The sequence below is a fragment of the Heptranchias perlo genome, chromosome 29, assembly GCF_035084215.1.
Source record: "Heptranchias perlo isolate sHepPer1 chromosome 29, sHepPer1.hap1, whole genome shotgun sequence".
Taxonomy (NCBI): Eukaryota; Metazoa; Chordata; class Chondrichthyes; order Hexanchiformes; family Hexanchidae; genus Heptranchias; species Heptranchias perlo.
This window is the reverse complement of record NC_090353.1, coordinates 17,659,856-17,678,518: the sequence shown is the minus strand read 5'-3', so window position 1 is coordinate 17,678,518 and position 18,663 is coordinate 17,659,856. Positions and strand designations below refer to the sequence as shown.

Sequence of the window (18,663 nt, the reverse complement as noted above, 5' to 3'; positions counted from 1 at the left end):
AGGATTGGGGTGGGGTCTGCAGGGTGGGAGCGAAGGCAGGGCTAGATTTACAAACACAAAGTTGTTCCTTTTTTGGGAAGGATTTATTGTGTTATTGGTTAGTCAAGAGATGAATGTTGGCCTTTAAATGGCTTCCTTGCCCATCGGAGAACCAATGGTTTTGGGCTACCAATGGTTGGATCTTCAAATAAAAAAAAGGAGCAGAATCCAATTAAGAAAAAATACAAATGAAATTGGCTCAGGACTGTGTGCATTCTAAGCCTATAGCACTTGCCAACACCCAGCTTCTACTGCAGCCCACCCACAACAGAAAGGTAAAAGGAACCCCAAACTCAGCACTGAGGGCACGTGAACTGGATTAAAGTCAGCAAATTTCAGGCAAAGAGTTCTTTGCAATTCACCAATTTTTAGCCCAGGTTGCAGGAGAAGTTACAATATTTTAGAATGATCCCTGCTGCAGCCATTTTATCTTCTAACACCTCATGTCACCAGAAAATTCCTGCTTACAAGAAGTTCCCACCAAAGCCCGAGTGAGATGGGTTAGCTTCTTCATGCAGCTCCCTTGTGTAACTTCCCATAACAGGCAGATAGAAGAGCCCAGTTTTACAGGAAAGCAGCTTATGACAAAAGCAAAACTATTAATATTTTTGTCCCAATTCTCTCCCCTCTCGTCCTCACTGAGGTGCAGCTCCTCGGGCACCGATCCTGGCTTTCTACGGCTCTCCACTTTGGGTCGGAGCTAAGGGAACCTTCATCCAAACAGCAGCTCTATAATAGATGATCCAACTGAGCTGCCTGAAAGGGCATTAATTTGTAATACCCATTACTTATGTTTACTTCCCAAGACTCCAAGATATGATCAGGACATTAATCTGTGCTAATGGAGACGCTGGAATATTGGAGGCAAGGTCATTGTCAGAGGGAGCAGATCAGATATCTGTTTAACTGTTGTCAGAATTTTTCTTTTAATATTAAATATTTAAATATTTTTGTTGACAAACACCAGTCCTGGGTGTAGTGCAGGACAAATCTCCAATCTCCTGAGCTGGGGCCAAGCCCTGTTTCCACCCCCAGCAAGGAAAGTCTAACTGGCAGGGTTGACAAAACAAGCTGATATCATAACATTTCAGTTGTCATGGTGCCACTCCTGATTCACATGACAAGTAGCTTGGCTCAGTTGAACATGATGCAGGAGCTAATTAATCTTAGATTAAAACGACAGAGACATTGCTAACTGTGTCCAACACATCAAAACTCAAACATGACCCAGGTCCTTCTGCCAAGTGGAGATCAGCACCAAACGATACCTCAGCAACCCATTTCTGACTCTCTTTCTCCCCCCCCACCCCAAGGTGATGACACTCTCTGGGTTAAATTTTGATGGGTGCTGAGCTCCCTCTGATACATGAAGAGTAACCATTTGGATGATTTGTGTCTCAGCAGTGTCAGCTGGGGATTTGATCACAAGCCAAGGCTAATCCAGTTCACACCCAACAACCATGCATAACCTTTCCAGGAGGGACCACTTATTAGGAGCAGGGGCCCTGATTAGTTCTTGTCTCCCAAACATGGTGCTGAAGCCAATTGCAGCCCCTACTCCTGCTGAGACCAGATGACTCAGCACAGACTGAGATTTTCCCCAATTTTAATCACTCCACCATTGGGGATGGTGTCTTCAGCTGTCTAGGCCCTTAGCTTTAGAATTCCCTCCATAAACCTCTCCACCTCTCTCTCCTCTAAATCGCTCCTTACAACCTACCTCTACTTATCCTAATATCTCATGTGGCTCGGTGTCATAATTTATCTGATAACGCTCCTGTGAAGCACCTTGGGACTTTTACTACATTAAAAGCACTATATAAATGCAAGTAATTGTTGTTGTGATGCTGTTACTCACTGCATAAACCTGCTGAGCCATGAGGCAGGGTGGGGAGGAAATGGGTAGCAAATAATTACTGACGGTTACCTGCGTGAGGCAGGAACGTACTGTCAGTCCCAAGTCGGGATGGTGCTGGATATCCAGGCAATTTAGTGGGTGTAGTTGTGATGGAGCAAATTTACATGGGAGATGCACAGGGAAATTTACAGGGAAGGAAGAAAGGATGAGGAGCTTGTTGCTCACTTAGGCCCCAAAATGCCGCACTTACACCAGTGTGAAAATCAAGGCTCTAGTGTCCACCAGTTGCCTGAATGCCATCAGTGATGGGTGTGCACTGCATGGAATTTGCGTTTTAATTTGCTCTGATTTTACTGTTTTATTTTGGTCACTTTTCTTTGTTTAAAAGCCAGTGTGGGTGGGTCACCCTCCTTGTAATTTTTAACTGATATTACTCCTTTAAGGGGAGGCACTTGTTGAATCCCAGAGAGGTTGGTCTTGCCCAATCCCGCAGTCTCACTGGTCCATCTTAAAATAGTGCCCTTTCAGGTTATATACGTTTGCTGTTACCTGTTCCCACATGCATTATTTTACATTTATTCACATTAAAATCCATCCATCACATCTGAGCCAATCTACATAATTGGTCCAAGTCTCTGAGAATAGTCAATTTTCTTTCTACTCATTAGCTTCCCACAGAACTTTGTACCAAGTAGATTTATTACTACCGACCTGCTGTTTCATATTATTCACAATTATTGTAAATAGCAGGGGTCCCAGAACAGATCCCAGTGGAACCGTACTGGTTACGGTTTCCCAGGCAGTAGTGTTTTCCATTTATCACCTCCTTAGGTGTCAAAATACAGAGTACACAAAGGGAGGTAATTCAATAACCCTTACAATAAACCTCTACAAAACAAACCCCCAAATAACCCAGAGCCAAAAGAACACAGCACCAGCCTTTGTGTAATGGCACTGAGCTGAGGACAAAGAACCGAGGAGATCCCATTCGTGCAAAGTTCTGAAAACCTCACTAATTAGACAGCTCCTTAAACACTTGGCCTCTTCCAGCCAGTGCCCATGGACCCCACCAACATCCTTCACCACTTGATTCGAGCGAAACAGACATTGCCCTTTACAGTGATCGACAGGGGAAAAGTACAAAGACTGGAAACTGTTGGAATGAGGGGAGAAAACTTACTGAACTTGGCACATTTTCCCTCCAAGTCAGGATTCCATGTTAAATGCAGGCCGAACAAGTGGACAAGATACCCCTCCTTCAAATCAAAAAAGTATTAAATGTAAAAGCTATGAGAACTAGCCTTCAGTTCTCCTCCTCTTCCCACCCATCCCTTCCCTAGGTGTCCCCATTAGACTTTTAAGCGCTCCTTCAATAAAAAGGAAAAACATTGCGGGTAAATGTGGCATGGGAGGGGACGGGTGGGGAAAAGGCAGGTCCGTAGACACACGCAGGGCTGGAATGAGGGGTAGGATTGCAGGTGTGAGAATCAGACCTAGCAGATACTGGGGTTAGGGTGGGTGGTATGTTTGCTGTTAATAAAGCAGTTTTAACACTGCAGGTTTGTGATTTACTTCATGTTTCCATGGTGATCGTCTATCGGTTCAACAGAGTGCAGCTGTTTAAACAGAGTCTGGTCACCACTGCTCTGCCGACAGGTTCATCATAATGATGGTGATTAACCTTGTAACATTTGCTTGTTTAAAATTCAACCTGCTAATTAATATCAGGGAACTGGCTTGAGGTGTTAAAGAACCTGACAGTGAGGAAACTACTTATTTTTGTGGTGGGCGGGGTAGGTAAGCAGGTCAATAAGACTCTACATTAATCCAACACCTGTCACTCTGACCCTCGATTCCACACAGCCGCCAAACCAACAACCCAATGGAGCGGCCAAGATTTCTGCTTTTAAGATTCAGAAGCCTACATGGGAGGGTCGAGTACAGGATGCCACCAAAGTTGAAAAGAGTAGAAGAAAAGATGTCAGAAAGCAGCGATTAGGGGACATCAAGTTTAAATATCAAAAGCCCGCAGATTGTAGACTTACCGAACACCTTGCTACCAACTGCACGTTAAAGTAAAACTGAATCCTCAAACGACAGAATCAGAACCAACTGATGGGAAAAATATCTGCAACGGTCATTTCACACTTTAGTTATACTGAAATCATTTTAAAACATGAGAAATAGGAGGAGGAGCAGGCCACCTGGCCCTTCGAGCCTGCTCTGCCATTCAACAGATCATGGTTGATCTTCTACCTCAACACCATTTTCTTGCACTATCCCCATAAGCCTTTAATATCTAGAAATCTATCAATCTGTTTTGAATGTACTCAATGACTGAGCCTCCACAGCCTTCTGTGGTAGAGAATTCCAAAGATTCACCATCCTCAGTGAAGAAATTTCTCCTTATCTCAGTCCCAAGTGGCCTACCCTTTATTCTGAAACTGTGACCTTGGTTCTAGACTCCTCCCTGCATCTACCCTGTCGAGCCCTGTAAGAATTTTGTACATTTCAATGAGATCACCTCTCATTTTTCTAAATTCCAGAGAATACAGGCCTAGTCTACGCAATCTCTCCTCATAAGACAATCCCGCCAATCCAGGAATCAGTCTGGTGAACCTTTGCTGCACTCCCTCTATGGCAAGTATATCCTTTCCTCGGTCAGCAGGCCAAAATTGTACACAATACTCCAAGTACGGTCTCACCAAGGCCCTGTATAATTGCAGTTAGACGTCTTTGCTCTTGTACTCAAATCCTCTTGTAATAAAGGTCAACATATCATTTGCCTTCCTAATTGCTTGCTGCACCTGCATGTAGCTTTCAGTGACGAGTGGGTTTCATTTTGCAGAATTTCACCTGAACTTAGAGATCAAAATGAGACACCAAATTCTGCTCATGTGCTCACTACTGAGAAGACCAGAATGAGGTCATCTCCCATGCCAGGTACTCCATCTACCAAACTGTGCTCAAGAGGGAACCAACCAACTTTAGCGCTGGACAACACAATTGTTCTTGGTTTTGGTACCAACATCACCATAGGCTTCCTCTAGACCATCCCATCAAATGCTCCCAGGTCAGGTATAGCATGGATTAGATAGCAACCGGCATTTATATAGCACCTTTAACATAATAAAATGTCCCAAAGTGCTTCACAAGAGCATTATCAAACTAAATTTGATACTGAGCCACACAAGAGATACAACAGGTGACCGAAAGCTTGGTCAAAGAAGTAGGTTTTAAGGAGCATCTTAAAAAGGAGGAGCAAGAGGGAGAGAGGCAGCGAGATTTAGGGAGGGAATTTCAGAGCTTAGGAGCAAGGCAGCTGAAGGTACAGCTACCAATTGTGGAGTGAAGGAAATCAGGTACGTGCAAGTATCAATACAGAGTAAAGTTTCCTCTTCACAGCCCCCAATAATGTGCCTCAGCCCCAACTTCAGAAGGGTATCCCTACTAAACTTGGGACATCCAGTCCCATGCTGGCTGTCTTGCAAATTTGTGCCAAGGTCTCGCACCCACTAAGAACTTGGTTGAAACATCCCACTTGTATGTAGGACCCTCAGAGCACACAGGCAGGGGAGGCTTTCACCCCATCAGCCTGGCTAGATTCCCAGAAGTGGACCATCAGTATCGAAGCTGCTGGTAACAGCGCATGATCAGGATTGAAGCAAGATTGATTACATAGGGAATTACTGAGAGAAATTGTCACAAATGTTTAATGTGCTCATATTGCATTCCCATCCACTATTTTAACAGAGGTTAAGAAATTTATTTTAAAATAGCAGAGAGAAGATTTACGTACATTAAGTGTTCACATGATTATACGGCTCGTTATTTCTACACTGAAGTTTGATTCCACTGTGTTGCTGATGCAGATTCACCACTGCAGGCTGGTTCATGGTGATGACCAGGTTTGAATGCAGCACAAATCTAACCTTTTTCCTCTATTCACTTTGAACTTAAATTGAAGCTGAATAACGCCAGGTATAATCAGCAATCCATCATCACCATTTCTGCAAAACCGTGCCCAAAACTACTTCATTGGCTGTGAAGCATTCTGTAACATCCCAAAAATGTGAAAGATGCAAGTTCTTGCCATTTCTTTCATTCAGATAAAACCCTGACCAGGTATAATCTCATTTTAAAAGTGGATCCTAGATGCAGGTTCCTTCTGCAGAAGCCCCATTAGCTCCAATTCAAAAGATAATTCCCAATTACCACCCTTTTTCTCTCCTCCTCCCCTCACTAAATATTCAAACTGTATCTGCCTGGCACTCTTCACTGGCCCAGTGTTCTGCTATTCCTATTCAGATAAGTTTAATCTTCTCAATTATTGAGATCTTTTAATCAAACAAGAGCATTATCAGGGTTTTGCAAAACTCGCAAAGATTATAGATCTCAAACAGGACATTTACTGATATCACGAGATTTCACGGTAGTTTTCCAGTTCACTGGGATCTTCCTGCTTGTGAGCTGAGACCACAACAGCATGCTGGAACCCCAAGGGTTCATGAGCCTCAAACAGAATCCTATTCACCAGCCTCAGAAGGACAACTACAGGTTACTCTCTTTTCCTTCCCCCCCCCCCCCCCCCACCCCCAACAGACACCACTTTACATATCAGCCTTGGCTCAGAGGCAAGAGAGTGCTACCACAATCAGGTGGTCATGGATTCTAGCCTCACTCCAGAGACTTGAGCATATAATCCGGTCCGTCACTCCAGCGTTGGAGGTGCTGTCTATTGGATGCGATGTTAAAACAGAGGCCCTATCTGCTCTCTTCAGATGGACACAAGTGATTCCATAGTATCATTCAAAGGTCAGGGGCGTTCCCCCAGTAACTTGTCCAATATTTATCCCTCAACCACCACAAACAGATGATCTCATTATTGTTTGTGGGACCTTGCTGTTTGCAAATTGGCTGCTGCATTTCCCTACATTACAACAGTGACTGAACTTCAAAAAGTACTTAATTGGCTGTAAAGCGTGTTGGGATGTCCGGAGATTGTGAAAGGTGCTGTATAAATGCAAGTCCTTTATTCTTGGGACAAGCCCAGTTTTATTGTCTCTTTGCAGCTGAAATGAAAAACATTTCCTGCTGCTTTATTTTATATTGACCACTCTTTGGCGATAACATTGAAACAACCTAGTAAGAGACACAGAACAGGCTCTGAGTCTCAGTAAAAGAAACACCAACACTGCTGTATCAATTACAGTCTGACTAATATTCAAATCCCACAGGCTGTACGTTTCCTCCTCCCTGCATCCTCACTGTTGAAATCAAGATTCCTCAGACTGTCTCCTACTCTGATTCCTTCGTTCCCAGAACCTCAAAACTGAAATTCCTCGGGTCCATCAAGTCTTGCCTTCCTCCTACAATCTTCAGGTGTTTAAAATCCAAGCTTGGCGTCACCCAATCATTGCTCACCGATTTGCTGCCTCCTCTCTCCAACTCTCTTCAAACTTGTGAGTCTTGGCCCTCAACAAAGTTTCTTACAAGGGCTCCACTAGAATCAGGAGGTGGTGACAGCAGGATCTGACAATAATGGGATAGGAGGGGCTGTGGACCAGGATATTTTATGAAACTCAATGCCTGTAACTATAGTGAAAGCTAAACTATTTGGAAAGGACTTGAATCTTAATTGAGTTACTTTTCCACAACATGCAGTGTTTATGCGGTTTACTGAGTCTTGATGTTACCTCCTTCTCCCATTCGCTGAAGCATTTCATTCTTTTAAAACTGTTGTGCATAAATCTCTCAGCCACAATTCTCTTGCTAAAAATAAACCTGCAGCCATTGATAACAATAGTTATTTATGCAAAGCCACTGACTCTAATCAGGAAGAGAAGTGTCGGAGGTACATCTTTGCTCGTAACTTACTGAAATCAAGCATTGAGCAACTACTGGTCACACCCAATCATTAATTTAGAAAAGGTAGACAATGAGTGGGAATCTGGCAGACTAGTGGTTATAACCAATGGGGAAACAAAGGAGTAACTGGAGCAAATGATAATTGGATACGCCTTTCTTATTTACCAACTGCTGCTCTGCAACGTGGCTTGCAGCTCGCACGTCTGTTAACATTTGAAGCACTCGCTCACAAGAGCTGGAAACAGTGGCTAAAACCCCAGATGCAGGATCTATAACAGCAAGCCATGAACCTGATGGGTCGAGCTGCGTCTGTCATGTGGGCTGCCAGAGATGGCCAGTGGAATCAATTGCTCTCTTTTGTCCCCATCTCAACATCAACTTGCAGTTATATAGCACCTTTAACATAAGAAATAGGAGCACGAGTAGGCCAAATGGCCCCTCGAGCCTGCTCCATCATTCAATAAGATCATGGCTGATCTTCTACCTCAACTCCATTTTCCTGCCCTATCCCCATTTCCGTAGTAAAAAGTCCCAAGGTGCTTCACGTGAACATTATCAGTCAAAATTTGACACCGAGCCACCTAAGGAGATATTAGAACAAAAGCTTGGTCAAAGAGGCAGGTTTTAAGGAGCGTCTTAAAAGGAAGAGAGGCAGAAAGGTTTAAGGAAGGAATTCCAGAGCTTAGGGCCTAGGCAGCAGGCTACCCCAGCATCTGTTGCAGATGAGGGGGTCATCACCCAAAGCCCTAACCAATTTTTTTTTTTTTTTTAAATGTATTTTCAGAAATGGACTGGCCTTTTGTGCATTTCCAGTATTTCCTGGACATACAATTTCCTTTTTAATTACTGATGAGAAGCTTGGGGTGGACGTGGTGAGCAATATTGGGGAGAGGGAAAGAGGAGACGGTACGTTCACAGGGGTGGAAGACAGTGCCTCTCTCCCGTTGGCACTGTATCACCTTCCTGAGGATCCTGGTATAAAAGTTCCAAGAGTAGCCACCTCTGGAAGCCAAGACTCTTTAGAGCTCAGGCTGGTGGCCACAGGCTGCAGTTTAGGCCCAGTGCTCTGACTGCCAGCAGAGATTGTGCGTAATGGAATCAGACGCAATCATTTCTCTCCCTGAATCTTCCTATTCCAATAAATCCAGGGAAAAGGAGATAACATTGGAAATGGGTAGAATCTATAGGGCCAGGCTGCCAAAACATTGATTGCCAATTTAAGAGTGGAGGTGGGTGGGGTCCTTGATGGAATGTTGCAGGATTTATTAGCTCAGTGACAGACAGGTGACTGAGCTGCGCTGGAGTGCGTCCCGTGCCAACAACGCCCCCCCCCCCCACCCGCCCTATTTACATCATCATCTGCTGCAATTCTCAATGATCCTTTGCGCCGCCACACGGATTCAAAATTAACGGCACCAAAAATCTGTTCAAACCTTGAATCGTGGGGTAGATTTTAAACTTTCAATATTGGGTGGAAAATTGGCAATAGCGGATCAGGTGCCCACTGCACATCCCACCTAGTTGTCTTATCCAGTGAAACAAATGGAAAGGAAAGAAAATCAGACGGGGTATAACAGGCGGCCAATCCAGGCTAGCCCCAGTTTTACACCCATTAGTGAAAGTTAAAATTCACCCCACTGGCACCGTTTCAGTCACACGCAAAGCTTTGGCTAGGAGACAGAGACAGAGTGTAACACGTGCTCTTAGTGCTGCAATTTAGTTTCACTACCACTCCTCCCCCCCCACCCAATGTCATTACAGCTCAGTTAAAATAAAGCTTTCCAGCCTCCAGACAGCACTGCGGGCAACTGAGCTATCAGCCTACATAGAGACAGCAATAAAACCAGCACTGGCTCTGCATGGGACCCGCGCTCAAGGTTACTCCTGATGAAGACGGCCCTCCAGCCCATTTGATCCCAATCCTCTAGAACACCAAGCCTACAGTCAGCCCATTACAGCTTTGATATCCACCTGAACTAGGCCGGCTCAGTCTAATGTTTCACCTCCCGACGGTGCAGCTGTCCTTAGAACTGCACCGAAGTGTATTTGCTCAAGTCCTGAAGGTTTTAAAAAAAAAAAATTGGGACGTGGACGATCCTGCAAGGGCAGCATTCATTATCTGTCCCTAGTTGCCCTAAGGCGATGATGGGCCTTCTCCTTGAATCGCTGCAGTCCATATCATGATCAATGGTGATCCCCTGGAAGGTTAGGAGAAGGTGGTCGGGCTTTTTATGAAGATGGTTATTTCCTAGCATTTATGTGGCGTGACTGTTACCCATTACTATTTTGTCAACCCAAGCCTGGATGTCGTCCAGGTCCTGCGTTAGGCCGGCATGGGCTGCTTTATTATCGGAGGAGTTGTAAGTGGAGCTGAACACTCAGTGAACAGCCCCACTGCTGACCATATGAAGGAGAGACGATCACTGGTGAAGCAGGTTGAGCCAAGATTGAGGGACTTGAACGGACAACCTCCTGACTCAGGAGGCAAGAGCACAATCAACTCAGACAAGTTGATAGCTGCATCTGGAAATAAAGGCCAGGTTGCATATTGGATAGCAGGTTGGGGTTAGATTAACGGATATTGTTTGATCTGAAACCCTGTTTTCAGACTGGGTAATTTGCATGCAGCATTTGATAAAGGTTAAAAACGGCACATGCTGCAGAGAGCAGGTCAGGTGTGAATGTGTTCAATGCACTGGAGAGGGGGACCCTCCTGGGACTGAGGTGTTGCGCTCTCTCTCTCACCAGTTACCATCTTTTCTCAAATCCTAAACTGGAAATGGGGGGTTGGATCAGGCTCAAGTTCTGAGGCTTTGCTGCTGACAAACCCTTATTAACAAAACACTGTCTCCACATCACGACACACAAATGAGCAGGGAGGAAAAAAAAAGTTTCAATTTACACATTTACAAATTTCCAGACCGCCACACAAAGAATAAACTGTTTGGTCAGCACTGCAGGCACAGCACCTCCGTTACTTCCTGTACGAGGGACTTTTTAAAGAAGGATTGGGAGTCTGACTGGGTACGGGCTTCTGTCTATTATTAATGTAATTTGTCACTTGTCTAGTGATTCCTCAAACATCCTAGAATTACATACACTGAACAGGCCATTCGGCCCAATAATTGGTCTTTATGCTCCACTCCAGCTGTAGTCCTAATCCCATGAGCCCACCGTATTCCCACTTCCCTTTATTCCCATTTCCCTTCCACCACCTATCTAACTTATTCTTAAATGTTGACTTGGTCTCTGCTTCAATCACTGACTGCTAGTGGATTCCACAGCCTCAACTGTAAAAAAAAAAGTTTCTCTTGCTCTCTATCCGAGTTCTCTTACATTTAATCTTATATTTATCTGAATCCTCATTCTAGACCCTTCAATCACTGGAAACAGTCTGTTTCTACATACTCTGTCCCATCTCTTCATAAAATTTAAAGACCTCCATTAAAATTGCACTGTAATCCTCTGTTCTGATGTCCCAATTTTGCTAAGTCTTTCTTCCTATGGTATTTCCTCATACCAGGCAGCCTTCTAATGAATATGCACTGTACTTCCTCTATTGCCTTATTCCTTTCTTAACCTCCTCTTATTCCCTCATTTTTAATCATACCTATAGGCCTATATGCCCTCTTCAATTTTAGTTTGCTTCTAACCTTTTATTTACCCAGTATTCTCATTCTTGAAGTTATCTCCTTTTAAAAAAAAGTATATATTTATTCTACAATTTTGCAGTCTCCTTTTTAAAAATATCCCATTGTTGATCTACAGGCCTGTGAGAATTTTTCTTTCCACTTCAGCTAACTCATCCACCTTTCCAAAATTGGTCCTATTCCAATCTGGCACTCTTGTTTTTGTGCTAAGTTTTTCCTTTTCTATTTGGACCTTAAACCTCATTGTATTATAGTCACTACTCCCAAGGTGCTCACCCATGTTTAACTCATCGACCTGATCTTTTTCATTACTCATAACTAGATCCAGCAACGCCTCTCCCCTGGTCAGCACACAAACATCCTCTTCAAGGAAGGAGTCGTGCCCTCTTTTTAGGAATTCCACTCCTTTTCTGTGTTGACTCCCCCTCTGCTAAATACAAGTAGGTTATTACTGCTCCCAGTAGCATTTGAATGGACCAGGTCACAGGGGATAGTGGCTCCTGGCCGATGATTACATATAAGTATTACCTGAGGGTGGGCAGGGTAGGGAAAAAGAAAAAAGAAACACTTCTCTCTTTAAAACAAAATGCTACATTAACAGAGGGAGCGTGGATATCCATCTATCTGTGATAATTGGAGACAACATATATGGATCTGCAGGGGAAACACTGAGTGCTCTACGGGTCTTCAAACTGTACCCACTATAAAGGAACCCCTGCCGTTGGTTCAAAAATTAGTGTATTCCATCCCGTTTAAGGTTCTGCTACCCATATACTAACTCGCACCAAGTCCCATTCGCCCGACACCCCTGTGCTTGCTGACTTACATTGGCTCCCGGTCCAGTAACATCATTATTTTAAAATTCTCCTCCTCGTGTTCAGATCCCTCTATGGCCTCGCCCCTCCCCATCTCTGTTACCTCCTCCAACAGTACAGCCCTCCAAGAACTCTGCATTCCTCCAACTCTGGCCTCTTGCGCATCTCCCGTTCTCATCGCTCCACCATTGGCGGCTGTGTCGTCAGCTGTCTAGGTCCCAAGCACTGGAATTTCCTCCCAATACCTCTGCTTCTCTACCACCCCCTCCTCCTTTAAGATGCTCCTTAAAACCTAGCTCTTTGACCAAGCATTGTCCCCTCTTCTCTTGGGGCTGGGGAAAGAAAGTGTAATCGGATAATGTTCAACATGGACCTAGCTGGGTACACAGTGCAGGAAACACATCAAGTGGATCAATGAATTAAGATGGGCTGAATAGCATTTCTCATCTGTAATTATCTTGTGAAAGATGCTGAATCAACATCCAAACTGTGCTTTACAATCTCCTTTGTAAACTGGAACAAACCCAACTGTACTGGGCCATCCAATCCTGGTTAGTCTGCTCTCCTAATCGACAGTAAAGGCTCTATGTCTTCAACATTAAACAAAAGCACCATCAATATTTTAATGGGAGCCTGCAGTGCAGGAGCAGACCATGAATTATTGAATCGCTTATTAGTAGCCGTTCACCCCTTTAAAAGATGCATTATCCACAAACCGATTCCTTGCCTGAAAGTGGTTTTCCTAATTCACCATTTTGTCAGCTCATGTCCAAAGTCTGTAGGCTTTTCCCTAAATCTCAAAAGCATCAGATTCTTCGCCAGAAAATTATCTACTTTGAGACTGGTTTTGGTCGGTAACAATGATCAGCAGCTGTGGTCAAATAGGAAGAAAAATGTGTTTATATATAGTGCCTTATCACAACTCAAAGGTCTGCATTTATATAGCAACTTATTACATCTCTCAAAAGGGCCTGTGCCTCACATACAGTGAAAATATTTGAAATGATTTATGTAAACAAATGTTGTAGCCTTTCACATACAGCAAGAACCCACAAGCAAAAATATGTTATGATTGACCTGTTAATCTGCTTTTGGTGGTGTTGAAATGACAAATGTAGCCAGGACATGAGGAGAACTTACTTCTTTGAGAGGTGCCATGGGATCTTTAATATTCACCTGACTCACTGGAATAAGCTTTAATCTCATCTAAGAGCAGCACTTCTGACAATGCAGCACTCCCTCAGTAGTCAGCCTCGAGCTCTGGAGTTGGGCTTTAACCTCCAATCTTCTGACCCAGAGGCACAAGTCCTCCACCTAGTGCTAACCAACCAGTCAGGAATCAGTGGTTCAGAAGGAATGCCCACACAACACGACGTGCAAGTAGTGCACAGTTCACAACCACAATGTATAATACACACAACTCAAACAGCCCAATGTGAGTGATGTACTCCAGAAGGCCTCTGACATCTTGTAGTCTAGCATGTCCCATTTGTAAAGACAGCACAAAAGAAAAGAAATCATCAGGTCACCAACTGTCTATTAAATATTTGAAAGTTATTAAAACTGTGCTGGACAGTCTCAGCCAGAAGTTGTAATCAGTCAGCTAGGCGCTTGACATGTGAAGAAACTAATCTCTCTCCCTCTCCCCCAGAGAGCAGTTCAGAATAAGCCAAAGTTTAGTGATTTTGCTCCCCCCCTCCCAAGGGTTTTCAGCGCATTGTTGAAGTTTTAACTAACAAAAACCACACAGTTCACCATAGCATTTGTAAGTTTCCAACTGCTTGGCAAGGTAGGACAACCATTGGGAATTGGCCCTCAAGGTTATTTTAAGCTGAGTAGGAACACTCCTCATCCCCAATGTCACAGCTACCTCAACTGGTCCCATTATATCAGCCATGCTGGTAAGTCAATCATCAACAGTGCACTGGAGTCCTATGGACCTGCCTGGCATAGATGACCATGACTATCATAGAGGGTAGCCTCTGTTCCAATTGTTGATTGCTAGACCTGTCATTTTGGAGCCAATTTGAACCCAAAGAGTCCCTGCTTACCTCCTTCCCATCCCCTCCCTCAAAAAGGAAAGTCACGAGCTGGTCATTAGACAACTGATAAGTGCAGGTTTGAGCTATTACTAGGCAGGCAGCAGGTACCAGAAACTCCAGGGTTAAAACTGTTAAATTATGAGGCCAGGTTGCATAGACCAGGCTTACATTCCCTTCAATATAGAAGATTAAGGGGTGATCTAATTGAAGTGTTTAAGTTGATTAAAAGGAGTTGATTGGGTAGATAGAGAGAAACTATTTCCTCTGATGGGGAGGTCGGAACAAGGGGGCACTACCTTAAAATTACAGCTCAGCCATTCAGGGGTGATGTCAGGAAGCACTTCTTCGCAAAAAGGGTAGTGGAAATCTGGAACTCTTTCCTCCCCCACCCCCTCAAAAAAAAATGCTGGTGAGGCTGGGGGGTCAATTGAAAATTTTAAAACTGGAGATTGATAGATTTTTGTTAGGCAAGGGAATGAAGGCAGGTAGATGGAGTTAAGACATAGATCAGCGATGATCTAATTGAATGGAGGAACGGACTTGAGGAATATAGGACTAGGAACAGGAGTAGGCCAGTCAGTCCCTCATGAGCAGCACAGATTGCCACAGCATGGACACACACCATAACCCACTCAGATTGGTTCCACCAATTGGAGGTGCAGAACTTCAGCAGCAGCTGCAACCAAACCACAGGAGGTCCTGAGCCCTGGATGTGAGCACATGTTCTCACACTCAGCCTTCCAGTGGCTCTCATCCAGAGCCTCAGGGTTCCTTCATCACCAGATACCGGCCTTCAGCATGGTGGGAGCACCCATGTAGGACAGTCTGTGATTTCCTAGATGTCCAAGACCAATGTCATGGACCAAGTTTACTCTTCACCAAAATCTTAATCCATGCCCTCATGTGAGGTGCTTTGGCAAAGAGATGCGAGGCGAGCTGAGCTTCCCCTCCAGGGTGCCGAGTAAGACAGAACCCTGATCCTTTTAAAAAAAAAATTCATTCATGGGATGTGGGCGTCGCTGGCAAGGCCAGCATTTATTGCCCATCCCTAATTGCCCTCGAGAAGGTGGTGATGAGCCGCCTTCTTGAACCGCTGCAGTCCGTGTGATGAAGGTTCTCCCACAGTGGTTAGGTGGGGAGTTCCAGGATTTTGATCCAGTGACGATGAAGGAACGGCGATATATTTCCAAGTTGGGATGGTGTGTGACTTGGAGGGGAACGTGCAGGTGGTGGCGTTCCCATGTGCCTGCTGCCCTTGTCCTTGTCCTTCTAGGTGGTAGAGGTCACAGGTTTGGGAGGTGCTGTCGAAGAAGCCTTGGCGAGTTTTGCCACAGATCCATCTGATAGTTTGATAGACATTCTGAATCCTGAAGGAAAACAATTCAGGGAGGGAGCGAGCGAGCAAAAGACTTGCATTTATACAATGCCTTTCATGACCTCTGGACGTCCCAAATCACTTTACAGCCAATGAAGTAATTTTGAAGTGTAGTCACGGTTATAATGTGGGAAATGCAGCAGCCAATTTACACACAGCAAGGTCCCACAAATAATGAGATTATGACAAGATAATCTGTTTTTTTAGTGATGTTGGTTAAGGGATAAATATTGGCCAGGACAGCAGGGAAACTCCCCGGCTCTTTGAATAGTACCGTGGGATCCTTTATATCAGCCCGAGTTTAACATCGCATCCGAAAGACGGCACCTCCGACAGTGCAGCACTCCTTCAGCCTGGATTATGTGCCCAAGTCTATGGAGTGGGACTTGAACCCTCGACTCAAAGGGGAAAGTACTACCCACTGAGCCACCGCTGACAATACATCTTATACACCACAAGCTTAACCTACATCAGATTAAAGTGCCCTTCGGCCCTTCTCAACCAGCCAGAAATAACTTTAAATTATTTTACTCAGCCTTCATATCACTAGATCAGCCTCAAAAGACAATTCACCACACACAGCAAAAAAAAATCCCTTCCTGGAAAATTCTTTAAATTACAGAGTTCAAGCTCCAATATTAGGAGAATTGAGGATGTTCGAGACCAGAAGTGGAACTTGCCGGGTTGCAGTAGGACTGGGGTGCAGTAGGACAGTGAGTACCAGGGCGGGGGTCACCGTGTTCTGCTCGGGCAGGGGCAGTTTGTCCATCAACTTACCAGCCAGAAAATCTCACAGCTTCCAAAAATGCAGCAAAACCGAGGGCCCCCCTAAAATATACAGATCAAACTCAGTGATATGAGTAGAGGGTTAATCCCCAGAATGTCAGACCCAGGGTTAGCTGGCAGGTTGCAGGTTTGCTCCACAATCTCAATAAAACTAAATGCAAAGACTACTACAAAATGAATTGCACAAATAAATATTCGATAAATCAGATTAAGAAAAGGAATACGACTTTAATGGAGCAAAAATAACACTCCCTCCACCCACCCCTCATTCCCACAACCTATCCCTCACTCCCCCACCCCATCCCCCTCACTCTCTTCCATTGCCCCCTCATTCACAGCCCTTCAGGCTGCCCTATTCTCTGCCCTGCCCTCTCACTCTCGTTTTATCTGCCTGCCCATTTCTAACCCTCCTGCCCCTCTTTCATCCTCTTCTCCCCTTCCTGCGCCTTTTCTTTATGTCCCGGCCTCTACCCTTTCCACCCACACCCCCAGTCTCTACCCCCAGTCTCTACCCCCCTCTCCCCCTCTCCTCCTCCTCCTCCTCCCATCCCTCGCAGTCGCTACTTTCATTTTATTGAAACAATTCTAAAAGTTGCGGTAATCATTCGCGAGTTGACTTTTCTCACCGACCTGCCGCTTCCCGCTGATGCGGATGCGGATTCGACGCAGAAATTGGCAAACCGGGACCGGACGGTGGGAGAGAATCGGAGGGACTCAGCTCGGTCCTGCAGACAACCGGGACCCAAGTAGAAGAGCTCGACTCAGGAGACGCTGATCTGAACTAAAGCTACCACCAAGTGCAGAGTCTACCACTCCGAGAGATACAACATCAGCAAATCCTCGAAAACAGGGGGTGGAGACTTCCAATTGATAATCTGTATAATATCGGGCACACCTGTATCCTGGGACTGGGGGGTTATCAACACACACCTGGGACTGGGGTGGACACCAACACACACCTGTATCCCGGGACTGGGGGGATACCAACACACACCTGGGACTGGGGGGGATACCAACACACACCTGGGACTGGGGGGGATACCAACACACACCTGTATCCTGGGACTGGGGGGGATACCAACACACACCTGGGACTGGGGGGGATACCAACACACACCTGTATCCTGGGACTGGGGGGGGGGATACCAACACACACCTGTATCCTGGAACTGGGGGGGGGGATAACAACACACACCTGTGACTGGGGGTTACCAACACACACCTGGGACTGGGGGGGATACCAACACACACCTGGGACTGGGGGTTACCAACACACACCTGGGACTGGGGGGGGGATACCAACACACACCTGTGACTGGGGGGGGATACCAACACACACCTGTGACTGGGGGTTACCAACACACACCTGGGACTGGGGGGGATACCAACACACACCTGTATCCTGGGACTGGGGGGGGGGATACCAACACACACCTGTATCCTGGGACTGGGGGGGGGGGATACCAACACACACCTGTGACTGGGGGGTGATACCAACACACACCTGTGACTGGGGGTTACCAACACACACCTGGGACTGGGGGGGATACCAACACACACCTGTATCCTGGGACTGGGGGGGGGGGATACCAACACACACCTGTGACTGGGGGGTGATACCAACACACACCTGTGACTGGGGGTTACCAACACACACCTGGGACTGGGGGGGATACCAACACACACCTGTATCCTGGGACTGGGGGGTGATACCAACACACACCTGTGACTGGGGGGTGATACCAACACACACCTGTGACTGGGGGTTACCAACACACACCTGGGACTGGGGGGGATACCAACACACACCTGTATCCTGGGACTGGGGGGGGGGGATACCAACACACACCTGTATCCTGGGACTGGGGGGGGGATACCAACACACACCTGTGACTGGGGGGGATAACAACACACACCTGTGACTGGGGGGGATACCAACACACACCTGTGACTGGGGGGGATAACAACACACACCTGTGACTGGGGGGGATACCAACACACACCTGTGACTGGGGGGATACCAACACACACCTGTGACTGGGGGGATACCAACACACACCTGTGACGGGGGGATACCAACACACACCTGTGATGGGGGGATACCAACACACACCTGTATCCCGGGACTGGGGGGATACCAACACACACCTGTGACTGGGGGGGGGATACCAACACACACCTGTGACTGGAGGGTGGGTGAAACCAACACACACCTGTGACTGGGGGGATA

The 18,663-nt window shown here is 45.8% G+C and overlaps 1 protein-coding gene across 1 annotated transcript in view; it reads right to left on the bottom strand.

Moving 5' to 3' along the window:
* LOC137299449 (ceramide synthase 2-like) overlaps positions 1–17,193 on the bottom strand; it is a 54,214-nt gene extending 37,021 nt beyond the window's left edge. The window contains exon 1 of the mRNA XM_067968184.1: positions 17,064–17,193. The gene's annotated coding sequence lies outside the window, so the exon portion shown is untranslated. The remainder of the gene's footprint in view (positions 1–17,063) is intronic.
* Positions 17,194–18,663: the final 1,470 nt, after the last annotated feature.